This window comes from Leopardus geoffroyi, chromosome A1, assembly GCF_018350155.1.
Source record: "Leopardus geoffroyi isolate Oge1 chromosome A1, O.geoffroyi_Oge1_pat1.0, whole genome shotgun sequence".
Taxonomy (NCBI): domain Eukaryota; kingdom Metazoa; phylum Chordata; class Mammalia; order Carnivora; family Felidae; genus Leopardus; species Leopardus geoffroyi.
The window spans coordinates 96,766,327-96,789,097 of record NC_059326.1 but is presented as its reverse complement, the minus strand read 5'-3'; the positions used below and the strand labels follow the sequence as shown (position 1 = coordinate 96,789,097).

At 39.6% G+C, this 22,771-nt stretch overlaps 1 long non-coding RNA gene across 5 annotated transcripts in view; it reads left to right on the top strand.

Moving 5' to 3' along the window:
- LOC123602150 overlaps positions 1-22,771 on the top strand; it is a 62,936-nt gene that overhangs the window by 20,234 nt on the left and 19,931 nt on the right. For all 5 annotated transcript variants that reach the window (XR_006714393.1, XR_006714399.1, XR_006714397.1 and 2 more), the window contains exon 5: positions 15,037-15,121. This is a non-coding gene — a long non-coding RNA (uncharacterized LOC123602150). The remainder of the gene's footprint in view (positions 1-15,036; positions 15,122-22,771) is intronic.

The following is a 22,771-nucleotide window of genomic DNA, read 5'->3' as shown; positions in this document are numbered from 1 at the left end:
ATCCTATACAAGAAAGTTCCATCAATTCATATTCTGATTCTCTTCCCTTCTCTGTCAGAGAATTCATTGATCTGTTTGCTGGTAAGAGTCCGTATTACAAGTCTCAGAAGAAATCTGAAATAACTTTAAAATGAATCATTAAACAATCCATTTAAATTTTGAAATTATTAAGTTTGAAACATTTTGTTCAAAGTGAGGACAATTCTTCCTATATTACAAGTGTGCAAATTAGATATAAAAGAATTACCTTTAGTGAAAATGATTTAAAAAATCTAAAGAATTGGGGCGCCTGGGTGGCTCAGTCGTTAAGCGTCTGACTTCGGCTCAGGTTATGATCTCACGGTTCGTGGGCTCAAATCCCACTTCGGGCTCTGTGCTGATTGTGCAGAGTCTGCTTGGGATTATCTCTGTCATCCTTTCTCTCTGCCCCTCCTGGACTCATGCATTCTCTCTCTCAAAATAAATAAATAAACTTTAAAAAATCTAAAGAACTATACTATGTATATATATATATACATATATATGTATGTATGTTACATGTGCCTACATACATATATATGTATGTTACAAACTTAACTTTTTTCCTTACTTTCATTTCTCGTTTGAAAGTTAAAGAGCATATGTACTAATCAGTGAGCTCCCAAATTTTATAGCCTGAATTGCCCTCTGTCTTTAGACTCTCTGTCTCCTATTAGGGGTCATAAGCCATATGCAAGGGTCTCCACCCATCATTGTGCAGTTTAAAAAGGATTCAACCCAGATTCAGAGCTTTGTGGCAGTACTGGTTCCTCATGATTTGCCTTTACTGCAGTTGTATTCTGAAATGCTGTCTAATTGCACCTGACAAATACATGCAGCCTCTCTTAGCTTGGTGGATTCCATGTGAAGTGTGTGAAATACTTGTCTTGTGCTTATACTGTTCTTTTTGTCCTGTGGTCCCCCATCCGACTTTCTTACTCAGCCTTATTTCTTATGTAGAAATCTCTCTAAGTTTTATGAGAGCCTTGCATCGTTGATGGCATATGTAGGTGGGGGTAAGTATGTGAGCAACTACTCAAAAGCCAAGTGATGCAGCAGTAGGGGGCCTATTCCTAGGCTAAGCTTGAAATCTTGAAAGAAATAAAAAATGAAAATTGTATTCAAATGAGGTTTCCCAGTTTCTTCTTTGATATTAAACTGATGAGGTAAATTGCTTTCAGAAGTTAAAATAGAGATCTAAAGGTTATAATAATATCAATGCAAAAATAGCCCAGAGAAATGAAGAGACGGAGAGTTCATTTAAATATGCGAATGACTTGTGGAGATGTAATGGCCCTATTAATATTAATTACGCCATTATCATTCACTGCTCTCCAAATGGAAAATTGCCAGTCCATGTATCACTGGCAGAGACCTGAAATGTAAATACAAGTTGACAACCTCGCTTCTGTGCATACAGGTCACCCATGTTCCTAGTTGAAAACATCATAACTAATCTAATCTCGAAGCAGTCTAAGTTGGGCAGAAAAACTCAGGAAGTGAAGGTTTTCCAACTTCTAAATGTTGATTGTCATGGTACCTTGGGCTTGGTCTTCCACCAGTTGAAGTCCTGACGTCTGGCCATCACCAAAGTGCTGGTTTCAGGTTCTGGTTTATCTCTTCTGGGTCTGCATACCCGCCTTAGGAAGGTGGTGGGGAAGAACCCCTATGGAGGGGTTCTGCATAGTGAGGAGATGGCCAAGGGATGGTCTGTTTTTGACGACCTGTGATACAGGGGATGGCTTGTTTCAAAAACCATTATTTACACCCAAAGTTTTTCTTTATTTGGGGATGAATAAGGGTGAAGATGTTATGCCTGAAAAACTATCTCAACAGAGAGAGAGAGAGGTTAGCCTTTTAACTCTGCACACTGGTGCTTTTTTATTGAAGCAATTGGCATTTAATGAGGAAGATAACACCATTTTGAAGGTTGTATTTATTTATTTTTAAACACTGTGACTGTCCTAGTGTTTAGAAGATAATGTTTTTATTTGTGGTTGAAAATGGTTGGTATCAAGTTGAGTCCTGCACAGATACATTTCATTAAATTCCCAAGACTTCGGTTTTCACCCCATTAAGCTCCATTATCAAAATTGCCAGGCAATCCCTTAAAAGCTTAAAAGTTACATTTCTAATAATTGCCCAGGTCTCTTCCCTCTTGTTCATGTGTAACATGCTATTTTAAATGAGTCAGAGTGTGTGTTTAGCTGCCAGTTTGAATCCCCACATCTGGGAATCGTCCCAAGATCACACGCTTCCTGTCTGGAGGAAGGAGCATCCTCAGTATGAACAATCACCAGCAGTGATTTGAGGCAGCCATAAAAGGAGACATCCCGGGTGAGTCCATGTGATAAAATATGGAAAAGGGAGCTGTGGATGTCTTGGGTCCTTGACATGTGAAGGTAATTAAACCTCTAGATTCGAATTCTCCCTCTCCTCTTTATAACCATGCCTGGCCTAAGGGAAAAAAAAAAAAAGATTTGAAATATGGGCAGAGGGGTGTGGTGCCATATGGCAGCCTGAAACAAAATTACCCAAACACTTCAAAAACAAGCAGGGTGCGTTTCTCCCTCTGTTCAGTCACCATATGTGAGCTCAACACGTGAGAAGCTCCCTTCAAGTCGATTCAAACAGACTCTTTGTATTTTGGCCTCCAAGTGTGTTTCCTTGAAACAAAAACCAGAGGAGCTTGGAGAGACGTTCCAGTGAGGTCCCCGCAGGGTCTGAATCCAACACTGCAAAGCTTGTAGAACTATTTTTGAAGTGAAAAAATTTTAGGAAGAAGGAAGATAATGGGGGAAAAAAAAGAATCCTTGCCTTCAAGAGGCAAGCTTGCTTTTGACATTAGACTGCTCTGGGAGTTGTTGATAGAAAATAAGAGGGATATGTTCCTGCCCTGATCATCGGAGAAGGGCTTTTGGTTGTTACAAACAATGAGCACAGAGATATCTTTACAAAATCACGAGAATGAATTGATTGAATGAAGAGGCAGTGAACTAAATGGGAAATATTAGTAAAATGTGATCTAGGTTGTTGGTGAGTCCTTGACTGCCTACTTCTTGAATCCAACCTTTCCTTTTCTTGTACAGCCACTAACTGTACATGTTTGCTTGTTAACTTTTATCACAACACCTCTTTCCACCTTCTACTTTGAAGTTACCACTTGGCTTATTTAAAACATGCATACTGCCTTGGGACTAGGAAACCTCGTGATGTCTTTGGTATTGAGTATATTGTACAATATATAAACAAAGTGCTCAAAATGTAATTGCGAATACAATGAAATTTACCAGAATTTACCAGAAGAAATCAGCATCAGAAAAATCTAAAGGTCTAGAAATGCATCTGATGAGTCTGAGAGGGAGACAACATTTAGACATTTCAAAGGATCTTATGTTAGATCTAGATTCCAATTCAAGTACTTAATACAGCACCACTGTTTTTTTTATGTGTATTTTGAGAGAGAGTGTGAATGAGGGAGGGGCAGAGAGAGAGAGAGAGACTGAGAGAGAATCCCAACCAGGTTCTGGCCTGTCAGCACAGAGCCTGATGCGGGGCTTGAGCTCACAAACTGTGAGATCATGACCTGAGCCAAAATCAGGAGTCAGAAGCATCAGTCACCCGACTGAGCCATACAGATGGACGCTCCCACCACTGATTTTCAGTTAAAGTCACTGTGTTGAATTGAGTAGTTGGCAAAAGCTTTTGGTGAAGGCCAAATTGATGAATGGCTGGGTGATTCAGTAAACATTTTTGAATACCTGGTACGTATTACCAACCAGTCTGGTCAACATTTTTACTGGCCTGGCTATAGGGCAATTTGAACACAATCAGAGTGCTAGTACCTTTATTTTTGTTATCTGCACAGTATGCCAGGTATTTAATCCTTTTTGGAGTTTTCATTATACACATTTTAATGTTCTGAAGTTTTTGAACTTTTGACACCACTAATTAATCTCCAGTTCTTTATTTAGTGTGTAACATTATACTAGTTATCAAAATAATAATTGGGTTGCTGGAAAACATTATTATCAAAAGGTCAGACTCTTGGAGATCTCAGTTCTATTTAGATTTATAATAGTGTTTAGATTTGGGTTTCAAAGTATATCCACACACTCACACAGTGTCACACATATCCGTTCACATGTTCAAATCTTGTCTTATTAACTGCATGGAGAGGACGTTATCTAAACATCAAGAGCAAAAGGAACTTTGGAATGCCTGCTGGTCCATAATATGAATCACTAAATGCCTATTTCCTTTTCCACATTTCTTGCATCATCCCTGAGAAGGTAGCGAATGTTCTGGCATCTGTCGCATACCATAACCGTAAGCTTGCTGGAACACAGTGTTAGGTCCTTGTGGTGTCAAAGAAGCACGTGTGACTTTTGGATGCCACAGGGTAGCTGGATCCCAGAAACACACCTTTCTTCCCTTGCCTGGTTGTTTTTTTTAAAAATTCCTGGGGCGCCTGGGTAGCTCAGTTGGTTAAGCAGCCGACTTCAGCTCAGGTCATGATCTCGCGGTCCGTGAGTTCGAGCCCCGCGTCGGGCTCTGTGCTGACAGCTCAGAGCCTGGAGCCTGTTTCAGATTCTGTGTCTCCCTCTCTCTGACCCTCCCCCATTCATGCTCTGTCTCTCTCTGTCTCAAAAATAAATAAATGTTAAAAAAATTAAAAAAAAAATTCCTTTGTAGAAATCAAAATTTTCCACTGCCCAAGTGGTTCAGTAGCTCGCTAATCTATAGTTCATTTCAATTGATCTTAAAGCTCAGGAGATAACATTTTTCTCAGTGGCTGGCCCCCATTTATATGTCGACACAGATCAGTGTTGATCACACAAGTGACCCAGAGCTCTGAAGGGAAGAGTCGTGCTGGTCATCTAAAAAGTTATTGGAACAGACTTGCCCTTTGGTAGAAATGCATTGGGATGGAATAATGTCTCTTTTGCCAGAAGACAAGCACTCAAGTGATGTCAGCCGTGCTTGCAGAGGGCATTTAAGCATCTTCTATTTAAACAAATGGAGACACAGATTCTAATAGCAAAACAAAGTTACTTTCTAGGGCTCCAGTACACTTTCTTGACGGATGTTCCCTAGTTTGCTTCACTTAAGATTATTTACTGATAGGACTTTCAGTATGACTTGAAAATGTTCTATATGTGTTAATTGATTTTTTAAATTAGGCATTTTTGATATTAATTTCACTTTGGGAAAAGCAAGATAGGACATTATACAACTCATTACATTGTCCAACTATGAAAGGCCTGCAGCAATGAATTAATTTGCTAAATACTGTTTCTAAGTCATAGACTTAATGGACAAGACCCTGGGGAATTAAAATGATGATGGGTTCTAGGGATTGCCTGAATTGATACAATAGTGCAATCCAGGTCACTTGCAGCTCTTTTTTTTTTTTTTTTTTTTAAGTTTATTTATTTATTTTGAGAAAGACAGAGAGCATGAGCCAGGAAGGAGCAGGGAGGGAGAGAGAGAATCATAAGCAGGCTCCATGCTGTCAGTGCAGAGCGCCACATGGAGCTCATACTCATGAACCTGAAATCATGACCTGAGCCAAAATCAAGAGTTGGACACTTAACCGACTGAGCCACCCAAGCATCCCCAGGTCATTTGCAGCTTTAACTACAACTTCAGGGTATGACAACTTCATCTGTATCACTTGATCTCAAAATAGCTTATTTGAAAATAAATTGTATTTACTAAGGTAGTCAAAAGAAGTTTCTCTGGTTTGGGGGCGTTAGAAGGGTGCTGAGGACTTTGATGGTAGACCACTAATTAAATAGCAGAGGCCTCTCCTTTTAAAGTTAAGCTTCATTTTGCTAACCTTACTATAGGCTGTTGCCCTCTTGGTTGGAATTTAAGGAAAATACATTTTACTGTGCTTTAGTTACTCCACAAATGCATAAAAGTTAAAAAGGTTCGTAAAAAAAAAAAAAAAAAGGATAAAAAGAAAGGCGTTAGAAATGAGAGAGGGCTTAAAACGTCGTCGAGGCCCCTTAATTTATTATCTGCCGTTGTTCCTTTATGACTTACTGTTCTTTGAAACAGCTTCCTTGAAAGCAGTTTATTATGTACTTAATTGGCCTGACCCTCAGAGTTGTGCTTGTGTGTTTATACAGATGGCAGACCGTAATCCATAAGTCTCTCTACATCAAGAATCTCTGACTTCTTGTGAATTTACATTGAATTTCTAAAATAAATGAGTTTTCTGCTTTCATTTTTGTTTCCCCAAATCATCCACCTTTCTCAGGGGCAAGGAGGCTAGTTTTCCGCTATGACCATAGTTATACAATATCATTCTTTTTTTTTTTTTTTTTTAAAGAGAGAGAGAGAGTGAGTTAGGACAGAGACTGAGCAGGGGAGAGGGGCAGAGGGACAGAGAGAACATAGAAAATCTTAAGCAGGCTCCAGCTGAGCATGGAGCTTCATCCCACAACCCTGGGATCGTGACCCAAGCCCAAATCAGGAGTTGGACACTCAACCAACTGAGCCACCCAGGTGCCCCTTCATCTTGCTCTTAATTCCTTCCAAAATCATTTGCTATGAAGCAACCAGAATAATTTTTTTTGAAACAATAAAAAAGCTTAAAATGCTCCCAATGATTTTCCATTGTATCCGAGATAAACAGATACAGTAAAAGTAAAATAAACAGATACAGATAAAGTAGAATATTCCTTTATGTTTAAATGCTTAATTATTTTTAGAGTGAGAGAGAAAGGGCATGAGCAGGAAGGCACAGAGAGAGATAGAGGGAGACAGAGAATCCCAAGCAGCCTCTGCACTGTCAACACAGAGCCTGATGCAGGGCTTGAGCTCATGAACTGTGAGATCATGACCTGAGCTGAAATCAAGAGTCTGATGCCTAACTGACTGAGCCACCCAGGCACCCCTAAGGTAGAATATTCTTAACCCAGCTTTTTGGCTCTGTGCGATCTGATCCCTTTCTACTTTTCTGTGTTTACCTTTAGCCATTCTCCTTTTTGACTAATTGCCTTCTTTTAAATATACTGGTTTTAATTTAGTTCCCCCAAAGAGACAAAGCTCATTCCCATCTAAGAACCTTTCTAGCTGGTGCCCCCTCTGGTAGAAACACATTTTCCCCTGTTTTTTTCGTCCCTAGCCTTCACTCTCAGATTAAGTACTATTTTCACCTTAAGGGGATCTCGGAGGAAGTTTCAAATAGAGGATTTTGGTGTGACTAATGGGAACTACATAAGAAGCAAAACAATGCACACAGAATTGTTTAGGTTGGCTTAAGAAACCAAAATGACAGTGTTGTGTATTAGATATCCAGAATTTATTCACCTTGCATAATGGAAACTTTATACCCTTTGACCAATATCTCCTTATTTCATTCTCCCCCAACACCTCCCTCCTGCCTCTGGAAACCACTATTATCCTTTCCACTTCTATAGGTCTGACTATTTTAGATTCCATATGTAAGTGAGGTCATGCAGGATTCATCTTTCTCTGTCTGGCTTATTTCACTTAGCCTAATGTTGTCCTTGTTTATCTATGTGGTTGCCTTAGTAGGGCTTCTTTTTTAAGGCTGAATACTATTTCATTATATATCTCTTTTTCTATCTATATATATGTCTGCCATCTTTCTATCTCATGTTTTCTTGTCCATTTACCCATCCCTGAAATTTAGTTATTTCCTTACCGTGGCTATTGTGAGTAGGGCCACAGTGACCATGGAGTCTTATCTCTTTGAAATCCTGATTTCAATACTTTTAGATAAATTCCTAGAAGTGGGATTGCTAGATGATATGGTTGTATGTTTTTTAATTTGGGGGGAGAATCTTCATACTATTTTCCGTAGTTCTATATCAGTTAAATACCCATCAACAGTGTTCAAGGGTTCCCTTTTCTCCACATCCTCACCAACACTTGTTATCCTTTGTCCTTTTGGTAAAAGCCATTCTAAGAGACATGAGGTGATAGCTCATTGTGGTTTTGCTTTGAATTTCCCTGGTGATTAGTTATGTTAAACTTACCTTTTCGGTTACTGATTGGACATTTGCAGATCTTCTTTTGAGATATGTTTATTTAGGTCCCTTGCCTATTTTTCACTATTTTTTTGGAAATTAATCACTTGTCAGATAAATGGTTTGCAAATATTTTCTCCCATTCTTTAGGGTTGCCTTTTCATGCTGATGATTGTTTCCTTTGCTGTGCAAAAGCTTTTTAGTTTGGTGGCATCCCACTTTCCTATTTTTGCTTTTGTTTCCTGTGCTTTTGGTGTCATATCCAAATAAATCATTGGCCTACACCGACATCAAGAAACTTTTCCCCTATGTTTTCTACTTGTAGTTTTACAGATTCAGCTGTTATGTTTAAGTGTTTAACCCATTTTGAGTTGACTTTTTACAGACGACATATGCTTAATTTCATTCTTCTAAATATGGATATTCAGTTTTCCTAGCACCATTTACTGAAAAGACTGTCCTGTCTCCATTGTGTGTTATTGGTATATTTGTCAAAGATCATTTGAGTGTAGATATGTGGATTATTTATGGGTTATTGATTCTGTTCTATTGGTCTCTATGTCTGTTTTTATGCCCATGCCATACTCTTTTGATTACTATACCTTTGTAGTATATTTTGAAATCAGGTGGTGTGATACTTCCAGCTTTGTTCTTGTTGCTGAAGATTTGTTTAAGTATTTGGGGTCTTTTATAGTTGCATATGAATTTAAAAAATTGTTTTCCTATTTTTCTAAAACACACCATTGGAATTTTGATAGAGATTGCATTGAAGATGAATACATTCTGGGGATATACTCTACAGCATTGTGACTCTAGTTAATAATGCTATATTGCATACTTGAAATTTGCTTAAGAGGGTAGGTATCAAGTGTTGTCACCTTAACAAACAAAGAAGACGACAACTATGTGAGGTGATGGATATGTTAATTGGCTTGATTGTGGTGATTATTTTGTAATGTATAGGTATGTTAAATCATTGAGTTGTACACCTTCAATAAATGCAATTTAATTGTCAATTATATCTCAGTAAAGCTGGGGGAAAAAATAAAATGAGGCAGTAAGTGATGAGCTGTCACTGCAAGGAGAATTTGAAAGCTGTGAAGAGCATAATTAATTAAAGGACTTTGCAACTTGCTCTTGACCCACATTTTAAATTGCAGAGAGTTAGTAAACCAGGACTAGAAATCTCCAAGGAATCAAGAGGACTAGACAAAACCTTGACTTATAAATAGAAAGAGCAGCAGTAATGAAAAATTGGTTTAAGAGTTTAAGAGGTACCTTTGTAGTGACTGATCAGAAGTAGTCCACTATCCTACATGTCCTTACATTAGCTCTGTGTTCTTCCCTTGTTTTGTAACACTTCTGTCATGGCTGGAAGGTGATGTGGGAGGAAGTAGATGATAGGAATCAGGGGCCTCTCAGAAACCAGTCATGATATGAATCTGATAACTGAAAGTGAGTACTCATTGCATAGATTCTATGCATGACTGCTTGGGATGCGTCCTGTAATGTTAATGTTAATATCATTCATTTTCCTAAACCTGACACGGTTTGTTGCATGAGTTGCAATGTTAATTTTCTGTCTGTGAAGCACAGGGGATTGAAGTGGCCCTGTGTGCTTTTTGTCTGCCTGGTACACACCCTCTTCTCATAAAGCAACCTGGTTTCTGATTGAGCATCTGTCCTCCCCTGACCATGGCCTGGGTGTGTGACATTTGCTGGTCCAATCTGACTGACACCTGGAAATTTAAATCTGGAGTAGAAATAACAGCCAGGAGCTGGTTTTCCCAGCTGCTAAACCATAAGACACTCATGACATTTTCCTATCTGTATTCTCAGAAATGCCCTAATTCTTCGACTTGTCTGGGGCAAAATAATTTCTTTGAATCACTGAGATACCAAGTACAGATGGAGCTAGAGCCTCAAGGTTGCAGAATGTTAATCTCTTACTGCTAGGAAGATCCACCTAATGAATGAAGTGAGGCCTGGCTTGGGAAATGGTCGTGGGCTGATAGAGATGTGTTCATGCAGATTTATTATCATGGCCTTGTAATGTCCCTTATGGCAATAGTGCTTTTATTCTAATTAATACATGATCTATCACTGAAGCAAATGCTTCCCAGTATAATTTTCACTAAAAAATGGAATCTGGTTGCTTTTCTTCCACAGCAGAGTGAATTCAGTGAAATGAACTTCTGGGTTTTGGTTACTAAACCATGCTTCCCTTCCATTCATTCATTGTCATTCAATAAGCATTTTCAGATACTATAAACATTTCTATACCACATCGAGTACACTGAGCTATGGGCTAATAGGGTTTCTTTCCAGAACATTTTTATGTGACCAAGGTGATCAGTTTTGCTAGAGAAAAATTTAAGAGACTTCAGGAACAAAGTGTCATTTCAGACAGACAGAGATCCATGAAGTTTGTAAAGACTTTGAAGAGGTTGTGGGTCTATAAAACAACTATCCTTGTCAATGGCTCCAGGATATAGTCTAGTATTTAACCTCAGAAGATTTCAAAAAATTCTCTTATGAACTAACTAGAATTCTTCTCCTAAGATCCATTTATGCCTTCCACCCCATCTTTGCATCTATGGAATAGCCCATTCCTTACGATAACCCTTCATTTCATTAATAGAGTTCATGAAATCCTTTCTGTAGTTAAGACAGTTACTAAGTCACTTTTTAGCCTTTTTTCTTCTTCGGGCTGTCATCTAATTATGTCAACCTTTATACCATAATTAAACTAAAGAGTGCTGCAGAAGAATTGAATTTAATACTTCCTAATCAAACCAGGGGCCTGGAGAAGAGAACTGTGGTTAGTGGCCTAGTAAAGCTAAAGATGTTTCAAGGTCTGTGCTGTTCGGTGCTTTAAGCCTCCACCTGGCAGAGGCTTGGAGGAAGCAAACAAAAAAGTCATTACAACCATTGTCTTTCAGTGGGGCTTGACCCATGGGTGAACTTGAAGTACCTGAAACAGGTATGAATCATGCCACCTTGATTAAAAAAAAAAATCCCAAACACAGGAATACTCAGTGTGTTTACAGTAACATCCTAGAAGATCAGCTTCCGGATCTAGCAAGTTTGAATCTTAGATCTCTCAGTGGAAAGTACAGAACAACCTTAGAATTACCAGCTTTAAGTGATCTCATATGTACCTCACTATCACGTGTCTTCTGTCCTCTGCTGCGTTTAGGGGAGAGAGTGATGGCCCAGTGGTTCTATTGAGTCCACGTATGCTTGCCGCGAGTATCTCTTTAGCCATAACTGTTCCTTTATTACCTTTAAAATGGCTGATAGATTTTAATATATCCTCTACATATTTTAGATAAAATATATGTTCCAAATAACTTCATGTCCATATGCCCTCTTTGACCTTTTTTTTTTTTTTTTTTTTTTTTTACTTTCTCTTCTGACTGCTATCTATACCTTAACACGAGGAGCAAGGAAGTTGGGAAATTACTCTGGTGGTCCCCCACTTTCTTTCCTCCTAACCTGAACATAAAGCTGACCTGCAATTTGAATCAGAAGCTATGTGATTTCTCAGTCTCAGCTCCTTCTAGGGCTGCTGTCTCTAACTGGATGTCCTCGGGCCAAAACTAGGGTGCACCAAGGGAGATGCCCAGGGTGCAACATTTAGAGAAGCACTTACTCTGAGTTCTCCAAGTGCTGGCTCTGAGTGCCTCCTGGCCTGGCCCTCCTAAGTCATTCCCAGTGAGATATGCAGTAGGCGTATAGACATGCTAGGATGTGGTTGGAGGACAGTTGTACTCTTTAGCTGCAATCCTAGAATAGTTTGACCCACATAGACATGGAATAAGAATTCTGTGGACCCGGGGTGGGGGATGGATCTTGGGTATTAACTTTCTGTGGCTAAATCAAGATCTCTATTCTGGTCCCTCTGAAACTTTTTTTCACCTCTCTTGACTTTGTGCTGATGTTATAGGCTGAATTGCATTCCCCCCAAATTGATAAGTTGAAGTACTAATCCAAGTACATCAGAATGTAACTGTATTTGGATGTAGGGACTTTAAAGTGTTAATTAAGAGTAAATGAGGTCATCTGGTGGGCCCTAATGCAATAAATTGGGTGTGCTTATCAGAAGGGGTAGAGGGGCACATGGGTGGCTCAGTCAGTTAAGTGTCCGACTTCAGCTCAGGTCATGATCTCATGGTTTATGGGTTCAAGCCCTGCGTCCGGCTCTGTCAGCACAGAGCCTGGAGCCTGCTTCAGATTCTGTGTCACCTTCTCTGTCTGCCTCTCCCCCCTTTATGTTCTGTCTCTCTCTCAAAAATAAATAAACATTAAAAATTTAAAAAAAAAGAAGAGGTAGAGGCCCAGGGAGGTATGTGGGGTAACAAGAGGCTGGCCATCTTGCAAGCCAAGGAGAGTGGCCTCAGGAGACACCAAACCTTTCAACACCTGAATCTCAGACTTCCAGCTTCCAGCAGTATAAGAAAATAAATTTCTGTTGTCTAAGCTACCCAGTCTGTGGTATTTTGCTATGGTAGCCCAAGTAAGCAAATACAGCTGATCATATGGCCAGTGCAATGCCAGGAAAGTCCTAGTGTAGGAAAACTTGCCCTTTTTAGTTCTGAATATGACCTTCTGTGGCTCTCATATGGACAATTAGTTTTTACCATTTTATTCTTTACTCTAATGTTAAAGAAGCTATTCTTGGATTAAGAAATCCCTTTGTGAGTTATGATTAGGATTGGAGGCCAAGCCAAGAAAGACCTCTAGAGGCTTCTCTTTGCTCTAGGAATAGGATTGTAAATTTTAATGGATCGTCTCAATGTTCTCTGAGTTCGAGGCCATGCCCAGTCCCTGCTGTTATTACCTTCAGTGGAAAAAAAATCGACTAGATGTCATTCTTGAATGATGGACTCTGCCTTCCTTCCAAACAAAACCTGGCTAATTTCCATAATGTACATTTAATGATCAGGACCATTTATTTGTCTCCCTAGTTCTTTTTCATTTAATTTAAGGTTAAGTCACATCTATTCTCTTCACTCTTAAACACACATGAGTGTGTACACACCCACAATATGTAGAAACTCCAATAACAATAAATTAAAATACATAAGAAAAGAGGTGCCTGGGTGGCTCAGTTCGTTAAGCATCCAACTTTAGCTCAGGTCATGATCTCACAGTTCATGAGTTTGAGCCCTGTGTCGCGCTCTGTGCCGACAGCTCGGAACCTGAAGCCAGCTTTGGATTCTGTGTCTTCTTCTCTCTCTGCCCTTCCCCTGCTCATGCTTTGACTCTCTCTCACATGCACACAAATAAACATTAATAAAATAAAATAAAGTAAAATAAAATAAAATAAAATACTTAAGAGTGGACCAAAAGAACACTTCCTCCCCCCCCCCACCCCCGCCAGGGGACAAATTATCTGTCATGAATTTGGTGGTGTCAAAAGCCAGTCCTAGGACTAATTCCACCGCCAGTGGGCTCGAGTATTCGTGTCTACAAAGGGAAGATATAGTATCAGACCACCTCTAATTCTGTTATGTAAAGATTCTATAACAAGAAATAAAAGAAAAATAATTGGAAAATGAAGGTTATATGTTCAAATCTTAACAGGCTGGACACATTATCTGAACCTCCACTCTTTCCTAGCCAAGTCAAAACATTCAAAGTATACCTCTCTCGGATCTAGTAACCATATCCCAGCCATACATTTAGGCAAGTTATATTCATTCAGCATGTGAAATTTATTCCCGAGGCCAACATTTTCAAACCTGATGCCTATAGGCCACGATGGGGGCAGGGCAGAGGCAGTCGTGAGCTAAAGAGCAGAGCACGTAGACTGTCTAAAGGGTTCACCCAGGATTTTGCCCTGTATATTACCGACATGTAAGGTGAGGGGATCCACAGTTGGTAGATCTTCAGATTTTCAGAAGCCAGATATCAGAAGCCAGACATACAAATTTTTTTTTTTTTTTTTTTAATTTTTTTTTTCAACGTTTATTTATTTTTGGGACACAGAGAGACAGAGCATGAACAGGGGAGGGGCAGAGAGAGAGGGAGACACAGAATCGGAAACAGGCTCCAGGCTCCGAGCCATCAGCCCAGAGCCTGACGCGGGGCTCGAACTCACGGACCGCGAGATCGTGACCTGGCTGAAGTCGGACGCTCAACCGACTGCGCCACCCAGGCGCCCCCAGACATACAAATTTTAATATCACATTTCATAACCTTAAAGATTTTTAAGTTTATGTATTTATTTTGAGAAAGGGAGCAAGCAGGGTAGGGGCAGAGAGAATCCTAAGCAGGCTCTGCACTGTCAGCATAGAGCCAGACACAGGGCTCGAACCCATGACCACGAGATCATGACCTGAGCTGAAACCAAGAGTCAGACATCCAGCCGACCAAGCCACCCAGGCACCCATTTCATAACCTTAGAATGTTGGCAACCATAATTTTTTTCTGGAAACTTTGTAAGGTAAATAAACATGTCTGCCATAATTTTTTAATATCCCTATAGTTCTCGATGTAGGAGCTATGCAAACATTCCCTGACATGGGATTCACATTGTCTATTTCTGTGGGAAATCTGTTCCCCCAGGGTGCGGCAGATTCTCATGGCTAATTACGTGTTTTGTCTTACTGCTTTCGACTAGGCCTACAATTTCATTTGAGCAGAGGGTTGTTTCCATAAATATATGTGAAGTGTTTAAAACAGTACTGGGCACATAACAAGCACTATTTAAGTGTTAGCTACTGTTACTAGTGAAGAGTTGGTCAGATGTATTCTGTAGGAATCATGAGTTACTGCCCTAATTATTCTACCATGTTGTTCTGGAGAAAGACCATACTTCAATTTCATGAAATTCAAAAGCATTTTAAAACATCTTTAAAGTTTTTGTGATATTCAGAAATAGCTACACTTCATGCAAGGCTTTAATGTGCAAAAAACCGAAGAGAGTCTTAGCTAGTTTGCAACTTCTATTTTGCTATTTTTGCTTTTAGATTACAAAAAATTTGCAATTTCATTTTTTATCTAGGTTACTCACAGCTGGGCTGACTTGGGGGATTTTACCTTTGGATCGGAGCATACAAATACTTCCATCAATATTCTATTTCCCAAAGGTATGCTAATTCTCATGAATAATCACAATAATCATGGCAAGTTTTTAGAGATTATAACTGAATCATTCCTCTGCAATTGCTGTAAAGAAAGCCTTGTAGTAGAAGCTACTTAACTTGAAGATTCTCTCACATTCTAGCCCCTGACCTACATTTCTAGGAGTGAGGAGTCTTTTGCTTTGTTCCTTTGCTTACATCACAACCTGTGCCCAGGACGCCTCTCATCTCCCTTTGATTGTCAAAATCATTTCCATCTTTAAATCATGGTTTCCAATTCTGCCTCCTCCAGGTAACATTTCTTGCTCCTCCGATATTGTAATCCTATGCCAGCCCTGACATTTTCTTCCTTTGAGACCTCTAAGCTGTTTTTTCTTGTGTCATTGAAGGTACTCACCCTGTTTTTATTATGCATGTCTATGTGCCTTGTATAGCTCCCTATACTAGATTTTCTGCTTTGTGGGAGTAAGATTATTGACATTTGATCATGCGATAGTACACATCTAATTAAATCAGGAATGTCCCTCTACTTTGGCTTAGAGGTATTGATACTTGGTTCCTTTCTTCTTCTCAGATGTTCAGTCCTTCTATGGCCAGTGGTTCTAATAGCAACTCCTAAATTTTCCTTAAATCAGTTGAGCTGAACACCCAAGTGGTATTGGGGTGGGCCATTTTCTCCTAATTTGTTCTTATAGATAGTACCATTTCTTGGCTCTATAACATTGTATAATCTCAGTGATATATTGAGTTATTGGTTATCTTAGAATGGTTCATTGATTCCTTTGGGGATTGGTGTAAATTTAGAATATGAAGCCTTTCATTGTTTTACAGTGTCATAATTTCCCACAGAAAGCTGTGTAAACCTTGATATTCACTTTGCTTATACATTTGGGAGAAACTTTATAGAGAGATGTGATCACAAAGTGGCTTTCAAAGGCTGACTCTCCTGGTGTCCGCTGAGGGCTCACAGATGACATGTGAGGACAAACATCTCCAAAGCCAGCATGAATGTCAAGGTAGCTGGGTCTTGTCTTTCCCACAGCTAAAGTACTCAGACATTTTGTTTGTCTGGAATAGAACCCAATATTGCCTCTTGTCCTTTTGTGACTATTAATAGTGACCCCTTGTACCCCCCCCCCCAAAGTGTGTCAGCTGCTATAATACATTATATGGTTCACCTATTCATAATAGCCCTCTTATTGTCTTTGAAATGCCAGTTAGTACAGTATTGAATACCTGTGAGTTGAGAGGCAGTCAAAAACTAAACTGGAAAAAAGAGAAGATTTCCTCCTTAGAGCTGGGACCTCTTTCTTCCTGAGCTCAGTATATTCAATAAGATCCTGCAAGCAGAGTAAGTTCTTATCTCCAGAAGGTGTCCCTCATGTGTCTCCATGGCATTATGGCAGTGTGTGTGTGTGTGTGTGTGTGTGTGTGTGTATGTGTGTGTGTGTGTGTGATGGGTGGGTGATGGATGCAGAGGTGGATGCTATTACTGGTAATATTAATGCTCTTTCATAATGGAGTTGGCACAGTTAATGAGCATGGGAGCCAAGGAATCCAAATCTTTGGTAGCCAGTGTTGGTGACAGACATCTTCAGAAATTTTTGCCTCCTGGCAGATCTGTGAACTCAGCTAGGGAGACTTTTAGGTGAATCTTCTAGTTGGCTTTGTTCAGATTAGGATTCACATACCCACTTTTTTCTCCCCTGGACTCTGTATCATAATATTTTAAACTCACTTGTTTTTCCAATGCCCTTGTGAGCTAGAACCTCATCTTTGAAATTCGGAGGTTATGTTCTTTCTCTTGGCCGTGCAATGACAGTGTTTTTTCAGTTAGATTTGGAGACAAAATTCAAGATACATCTGAAAAGAGACAGAGAAGTTATGATAAAATAAAAACTATATGTGAGAAGACTTACTTTGGAGTTTGACTGTAAAAGTTCCTAAGATCCTTGTCTCACATTTCTTAGTCTTTTATTCCTTACTTCCGTCTCTGTGTCCGTTCACCCAGCAGATTCTAAACCATGGTACCTGAACACAAATTGAACTAATTCATCAGCTTAGGAACACGATAACCTGGATATGATTGGGGGCTAATGGAAACATTATGGAAAAGTTAAAGTCATCAATGACATTTCTTAAATTCTCTGAAGACACTCTGCAATGCAGTGACTAAAAGCGTGAGCCCCGGGGGTGCCTGGGTGTCTCCATTGGATAAGCATCTGACTCTAGGTTTTGGCTCAGGTCATGATCTCACAGTTTGTGAGATTGAGCCGACATCGGGCTCTGCACTGACAATGAGCAGCCTACTTGAGATTCTCTCTCTCTCTCTCTCTCTCTCTCTCTCTGTTCTCCCATCTCCCACTCATGCATATGCTCTCTCTCCCTCAAAATAAATAAATAAAATTAAAAAAAAACACATGAACCCTGTAGCTGGGCTGCAGGGGGTGAAGTTCCTATCCCCACACTTATTAGCTGTGTGTTCCATACCTATGGTCTCTAAATCTCAGATCCCCATCTATGAAACAGAGATGGTGATGTCAGTAGTTTACAGGGTTTTTAGGGATTGCATGTAAAAGTGCATGCTGAGATCTTAGTATTGTGTGTGGCACCTATGAGTGACCAGGTATTTGTATGAATCCTGTGTTTCTGGTGCTTTGACATCTGGAGCCTTATGGATCCTGGAGAGATTACTCCTCCCAGGACTAGCCAATTCCTAAAGATAATACATGACTCACCTGAGAGGGTGCCTTTTCTACATGGCAACTAACTAATTCAGAACCCAAGCCCTCACCTCTCCTCTGTTGGGTTCTTACACTCAGGACTACTATTCCTCTGCCTTAATTATCCCAGGGATGGGGATCAACAATTGAGGACAACCTTTAAGCCCCAGAGCTCACTGAAATTATTCAAACCGGTCAGCCCTAACCCTGATTTCCCTGGCTCACCCATTCCTTCCTATGAAAACCGCAAGAAAGGCTCTTGCCCATTATTCCCTCTGCTTCCCAGCTGACCCTGGTGCTTCCCCTTGTGACATCTATCAGAGTGGTGTGGCTGCTCCTCTTGGGAACTGTGAGCAACAAACCATCTTTTCTTTTCTTTCTTTTTTTTTTAAATATGAAATTTATTGTCAAATTGGTTTCCATACAACACCCAGTGCTCATCCCAACAGGTGCCCTCCTCAATGCCCATCTTTTCAATAGAAATCATCTCCTTGCCTGTTGGCTGTCCTATACCTGAATAATAATAAAATTGACATTTTAGGACCATACTTAAACATTATTGTTGTTGTTATTATTATTATTATTATATGCTAATAGGGAGGACTTAACACCAATTTGTTACCCTATAGATAAATGTCTTCATATAGGTAATTTGTCAAGGGAGGAAAAAAAATGTTGGATTTTTGCTTAGAAAATCAGAGGACTTTGAAACAAGGAGATTTTAATTCTAGATTTAAGTCTGTCACCCAATTTTACTTGAGAAAGTATCACAGATTTTGTGTCACGATTGTTTGCTTTTAAAATAAAAAAAAAATAGGTATGCCTGGGTGGCTCAGTTGGTTAAGTGTCTGACTCTTGTTGATTTTGGCTCAGGTCATGATCTTACAGTTGTGGGTTTGAGCCCTGCGTTGGGCTCCATGCTGAGTGTTTGAGCCTGCTTGTGATTCTCTCTCTCTCTGCCCTTCCTCTTCTCACATGTGCTCACACATGCACTCACTGTCTCAAAATAAACATTTAATAAAATAAAGTAGACAAAATAATACAATCAGATTGATAAAAGCATCATTATAAAAGGATACAATGAGAATGGCTAGGGAAAGATTTTGAAAACACAAGATGGGAAATATTATGTTACATAGGGAAATCAGTGACCCAATTTGACAAAGAATAAAGAGCCATCCCATTTCCATTGATAAAGTAATGTTGTATATCATCTCAATCATTTATGCAAGAAAAATAATGAGGAAAAGCTATTATGGAGGCAACATCTAGGGAAATACATGCTAAACTATAAATGAACAATGCCTGTGATGAATTATGCATGATTTTAAATTAGTTAATGAAATAGATTCATATTAAATGATAATGAAGGATTTCTGGTTCTGGTTTTGAATTCCATACTGAAGTAAATCACTGTGCTAGAATTTCTCCTGACAGCCATGGCTGTGTAAATCTCTCCATGTGGCCTGTTCAGTGTGTCCTCCATAATGAGGAAGAAGGACATTGGAAGTGTTGACACGCTGGAATATGGGAGTGAGGCTATGGGTGGGTAACGGATTGAAATGTGGAGAAAGAGTCTAGCATGTAGGCCCTTGCTTAGAATGGGTATTTTCTGCCAAATAATTTACAGCTCAGTTTCCACATGGCCTTAGAATGGGGCTCTGTTTTCTCCTTAACGGATCTGACCTCTTCTAGCCAATTACACCTGTGGTCTATCTTTTTTGATGGTTCTTTAGCTTCTAGCATTTTGTTTTGGATGGTTCCTCTTTTCCTTGCTTTGTGGCCAGTTAGCTCAGCTGGTGGCAATGAGGCCATCACTCAGTCCTGGAGGCAGCAGGGAGGGTCTTTGGTCATTTGGCAATTTGTTTTCCATGGCTGGAGCCACCTTTCAAGCTTAGTTGCAAGAATAGTGGACTTTTTTTCTTTTTTTGAATACCTACTAAATATCACGAGCTTCATATGCATTCTCTGATTGAATCCCTATAATTCTCCTTTGAGCTGAGTGTTTTATAGTCACATTTTTCTAGTCAAGAGATGTGGACTCATGGAGGACAAGTGGTTTGGCCAAGGTGTCATACCTAGTAAATGACACAGCTAGAAAATGAGATCAGAGCTATCTCACTTCAACCCCTGTGCTCTTATCTGGTGATTACTTCTCAAATGTTCACCTGGTCACAGGAGAACATGGGCAGGAATAGAACTCTACTTATTAGAAACACTGAGCACCACTAGAAAAACTCCAAGTATCTTGTCTACTTATTGCTTTGTCTTTATGTGTGAAACACGGCACATTCATGTTTGGCTCTGTGTATTTGTGCCCTAATCTCTTTCCTGATCTTGCTAGAGGTTAAAAACAACCAATTGACCAATCAAACAACTGCTCATTCTAGTAAATTAAAAGCATCCTCTGTGAGGGGAATGATTACCTCATACACCCCAGACTTTTTCTTGCTACTGTTGAGGTAACATTTACCTCTTCAAGGATGTATACCTTTCTCATGTCCAGATTTGGACACAGTACAGCTCATAGACAGGAATCTCTGGTTGTCTCTTTGGATCCTCTGGTCCTGTTCCAAGATTAAGTTAAATTTCTTTACCTAATTGTATGACCCGGTGACCTACAACCAGGAATTGCTATGCACCAATTTTCTAAACCACCCTTGTTTGGCAGTTAACATTTAAGGCAAGGTATTACTGGCTCACCATTTCTGTTTGTACACTGTGTTCTGTGAACCTTCTGAGGTCATGTTCCTTTTTGGTTTCTCCAACACCTTACATAATGAATGGTCCATACAAGATGCTCAGTAAATACTGTTACTTTAGTCCCCCTGACATCCACTGGGGAGATTTGGGAAGCTTCACAAGTTCATCACCTGAGGTGTGTCTAAGTACTAACTTAACATAGATAACAAATTTCAGGTTATAGTAGATTTAAAACTTTTCCATAGCAACATTGCTTGCATAACTCAAGCTGCTGAAGCTGTCTATATTTGTCGCTCAGTGGACAATACCTTATTCTAGTCAAGGGAGATGATCTCAGTTGAATTGAAGAATAAAGAATTCTGACTTTGATGATCATGGGATCTCAGACTGCTTACCCCCTTCTTTGTCCCACTATATATTCTTGCCCACGTGTGTCCTACGTGTTAAGCTTCTTAGGGATTAAACAAAATGCCTTCGTTTGCATGTACTTGGCTGTATGACTGTCTCAAAATCCATGTTCAATGTGTATCTAATGCTCTTAGTTCTTTACTGTTTATATATACATGGGCAGAAGTAAAAGCATCACTTATCTAAGGAGTAAATTATTTGGTTTTCCCACTTTGCTCCTTTCAGAATGAAGAAATCAAGCAAAGGCTTTTTGAAGATTATCCTGGAAGCCAAATCAAAGTCAAGTGGCTCTCATTAGCAATTATAATAATCCAAATTATAATAATCAAGTAATTTTCCATTAGGTCCGTGAATTCAGGAAAGGGTCTATCTTTAATTGATACCATGTGGTTGTTAAATTTTCCCTTGAATTGAGCATATAAAAGTAGATTTTTTTCCCCAGGGTATCTGAAGGAGACTGGGCGGGATAGAAGCTAGCTTTTTCTTTCTGGTTTATTATTTATGTGGTCTGTGTGCATTTTCCCTCTCAATCTTTCATAGACACCTACTAACTGATTCCCTGTTGTACTATGGCTAAAGCCTGTGATTAATGTAATTTTAAAATAATTAATAGAACAGACACACTGATGACACCCCAGTTTTTTGTTACCTTTTCATACCCTGCAGTTGATAAATCTACTCCCCATGCACTCTTGCTAGAATCATACATTGGGAAACTTTATGACCTCATTTTAGGATGATTTCTTTAAGATATTCTATTTGAAACTCCTAAAAAAATGCCTCTGAACATAATGTTTTCACACAGCATGTGTATTATTAATTTTTGAAAATGCGACCTCCAAAACCTATTACATTTGTCACACTGTGATGGAAACATTTACTCCTGGAGATGGTGTTTAGGCCATAAAGGCAAGCAGCCTCCAAAGCGGTGCTATTATCATTGTCTTATCTATGTGTACCTCTTCTCCTGCCAGCCACCAGCTTCCATCAAGTTAGAAAGTACACAACAAGGCGATGACAACACTAAGTTTTGCAGGGGTTCATTTTGGGAGTTGGCATTTTGTTTGAGCCCTTGCCCACCGCACAAGTCAGTTCAGGCAGCCATAACAAAATGCCATAGACCAGGTAGCTTGACCAACAGGAGATGACTTTTCATAGTTCTGGAGGCTGGGAAGTCCAAGATCACAGTGCCAGCTGATTTGGGTCCCTGGTGAGGGCTCTCTTCCTGGATTGTAGATGGCCACCTTCTCACTGTGTGCTCACATGAGGTGGGGAGAGAATGAGAGAGAGAGAGAGAAAGAGAGAGAGAGAGAGCTAGCAAATTCTTTGGTGTCTTTTTTTTTTGTTAGGGTATTAAATCCTATTATGAGGCCTCATCTTTTTAAAAAAAATTGTTTTAAGTTTATTTATTTATTTTAAGAGAGAAAGAGAGAGCGTTAACAGGCAAGGGACAGAGAGAGAGAGAGGGAGAGAGAGAAAACCAAGTAGTTTCCATGCTGTCATCGCATAGCCCAACATGAGGCTCCAACTCATGAACTGTGAGATCATAACCTGAGCTGAAATCAAGAGTCAGACACTTAACCAACTGAGACACCCAGACGCCCCTCAAAAAGATGTTCTAGGCTCATCTTGTATTTCCTCCTAAGAGCCCTATCTTCAGATACCATCACATTAGGGATTAGGGCTTCAATATAAGGATTTTGAGGGAGTACAATTCAGTTAATAGCACCTACTCTAACTGTTACAGCCATCACAAAGGGCTGATCTTTTAGGGAAACATGAATGTGAACTCAGCTCCAACCTTTCCTCCAGGCTTTGCCTC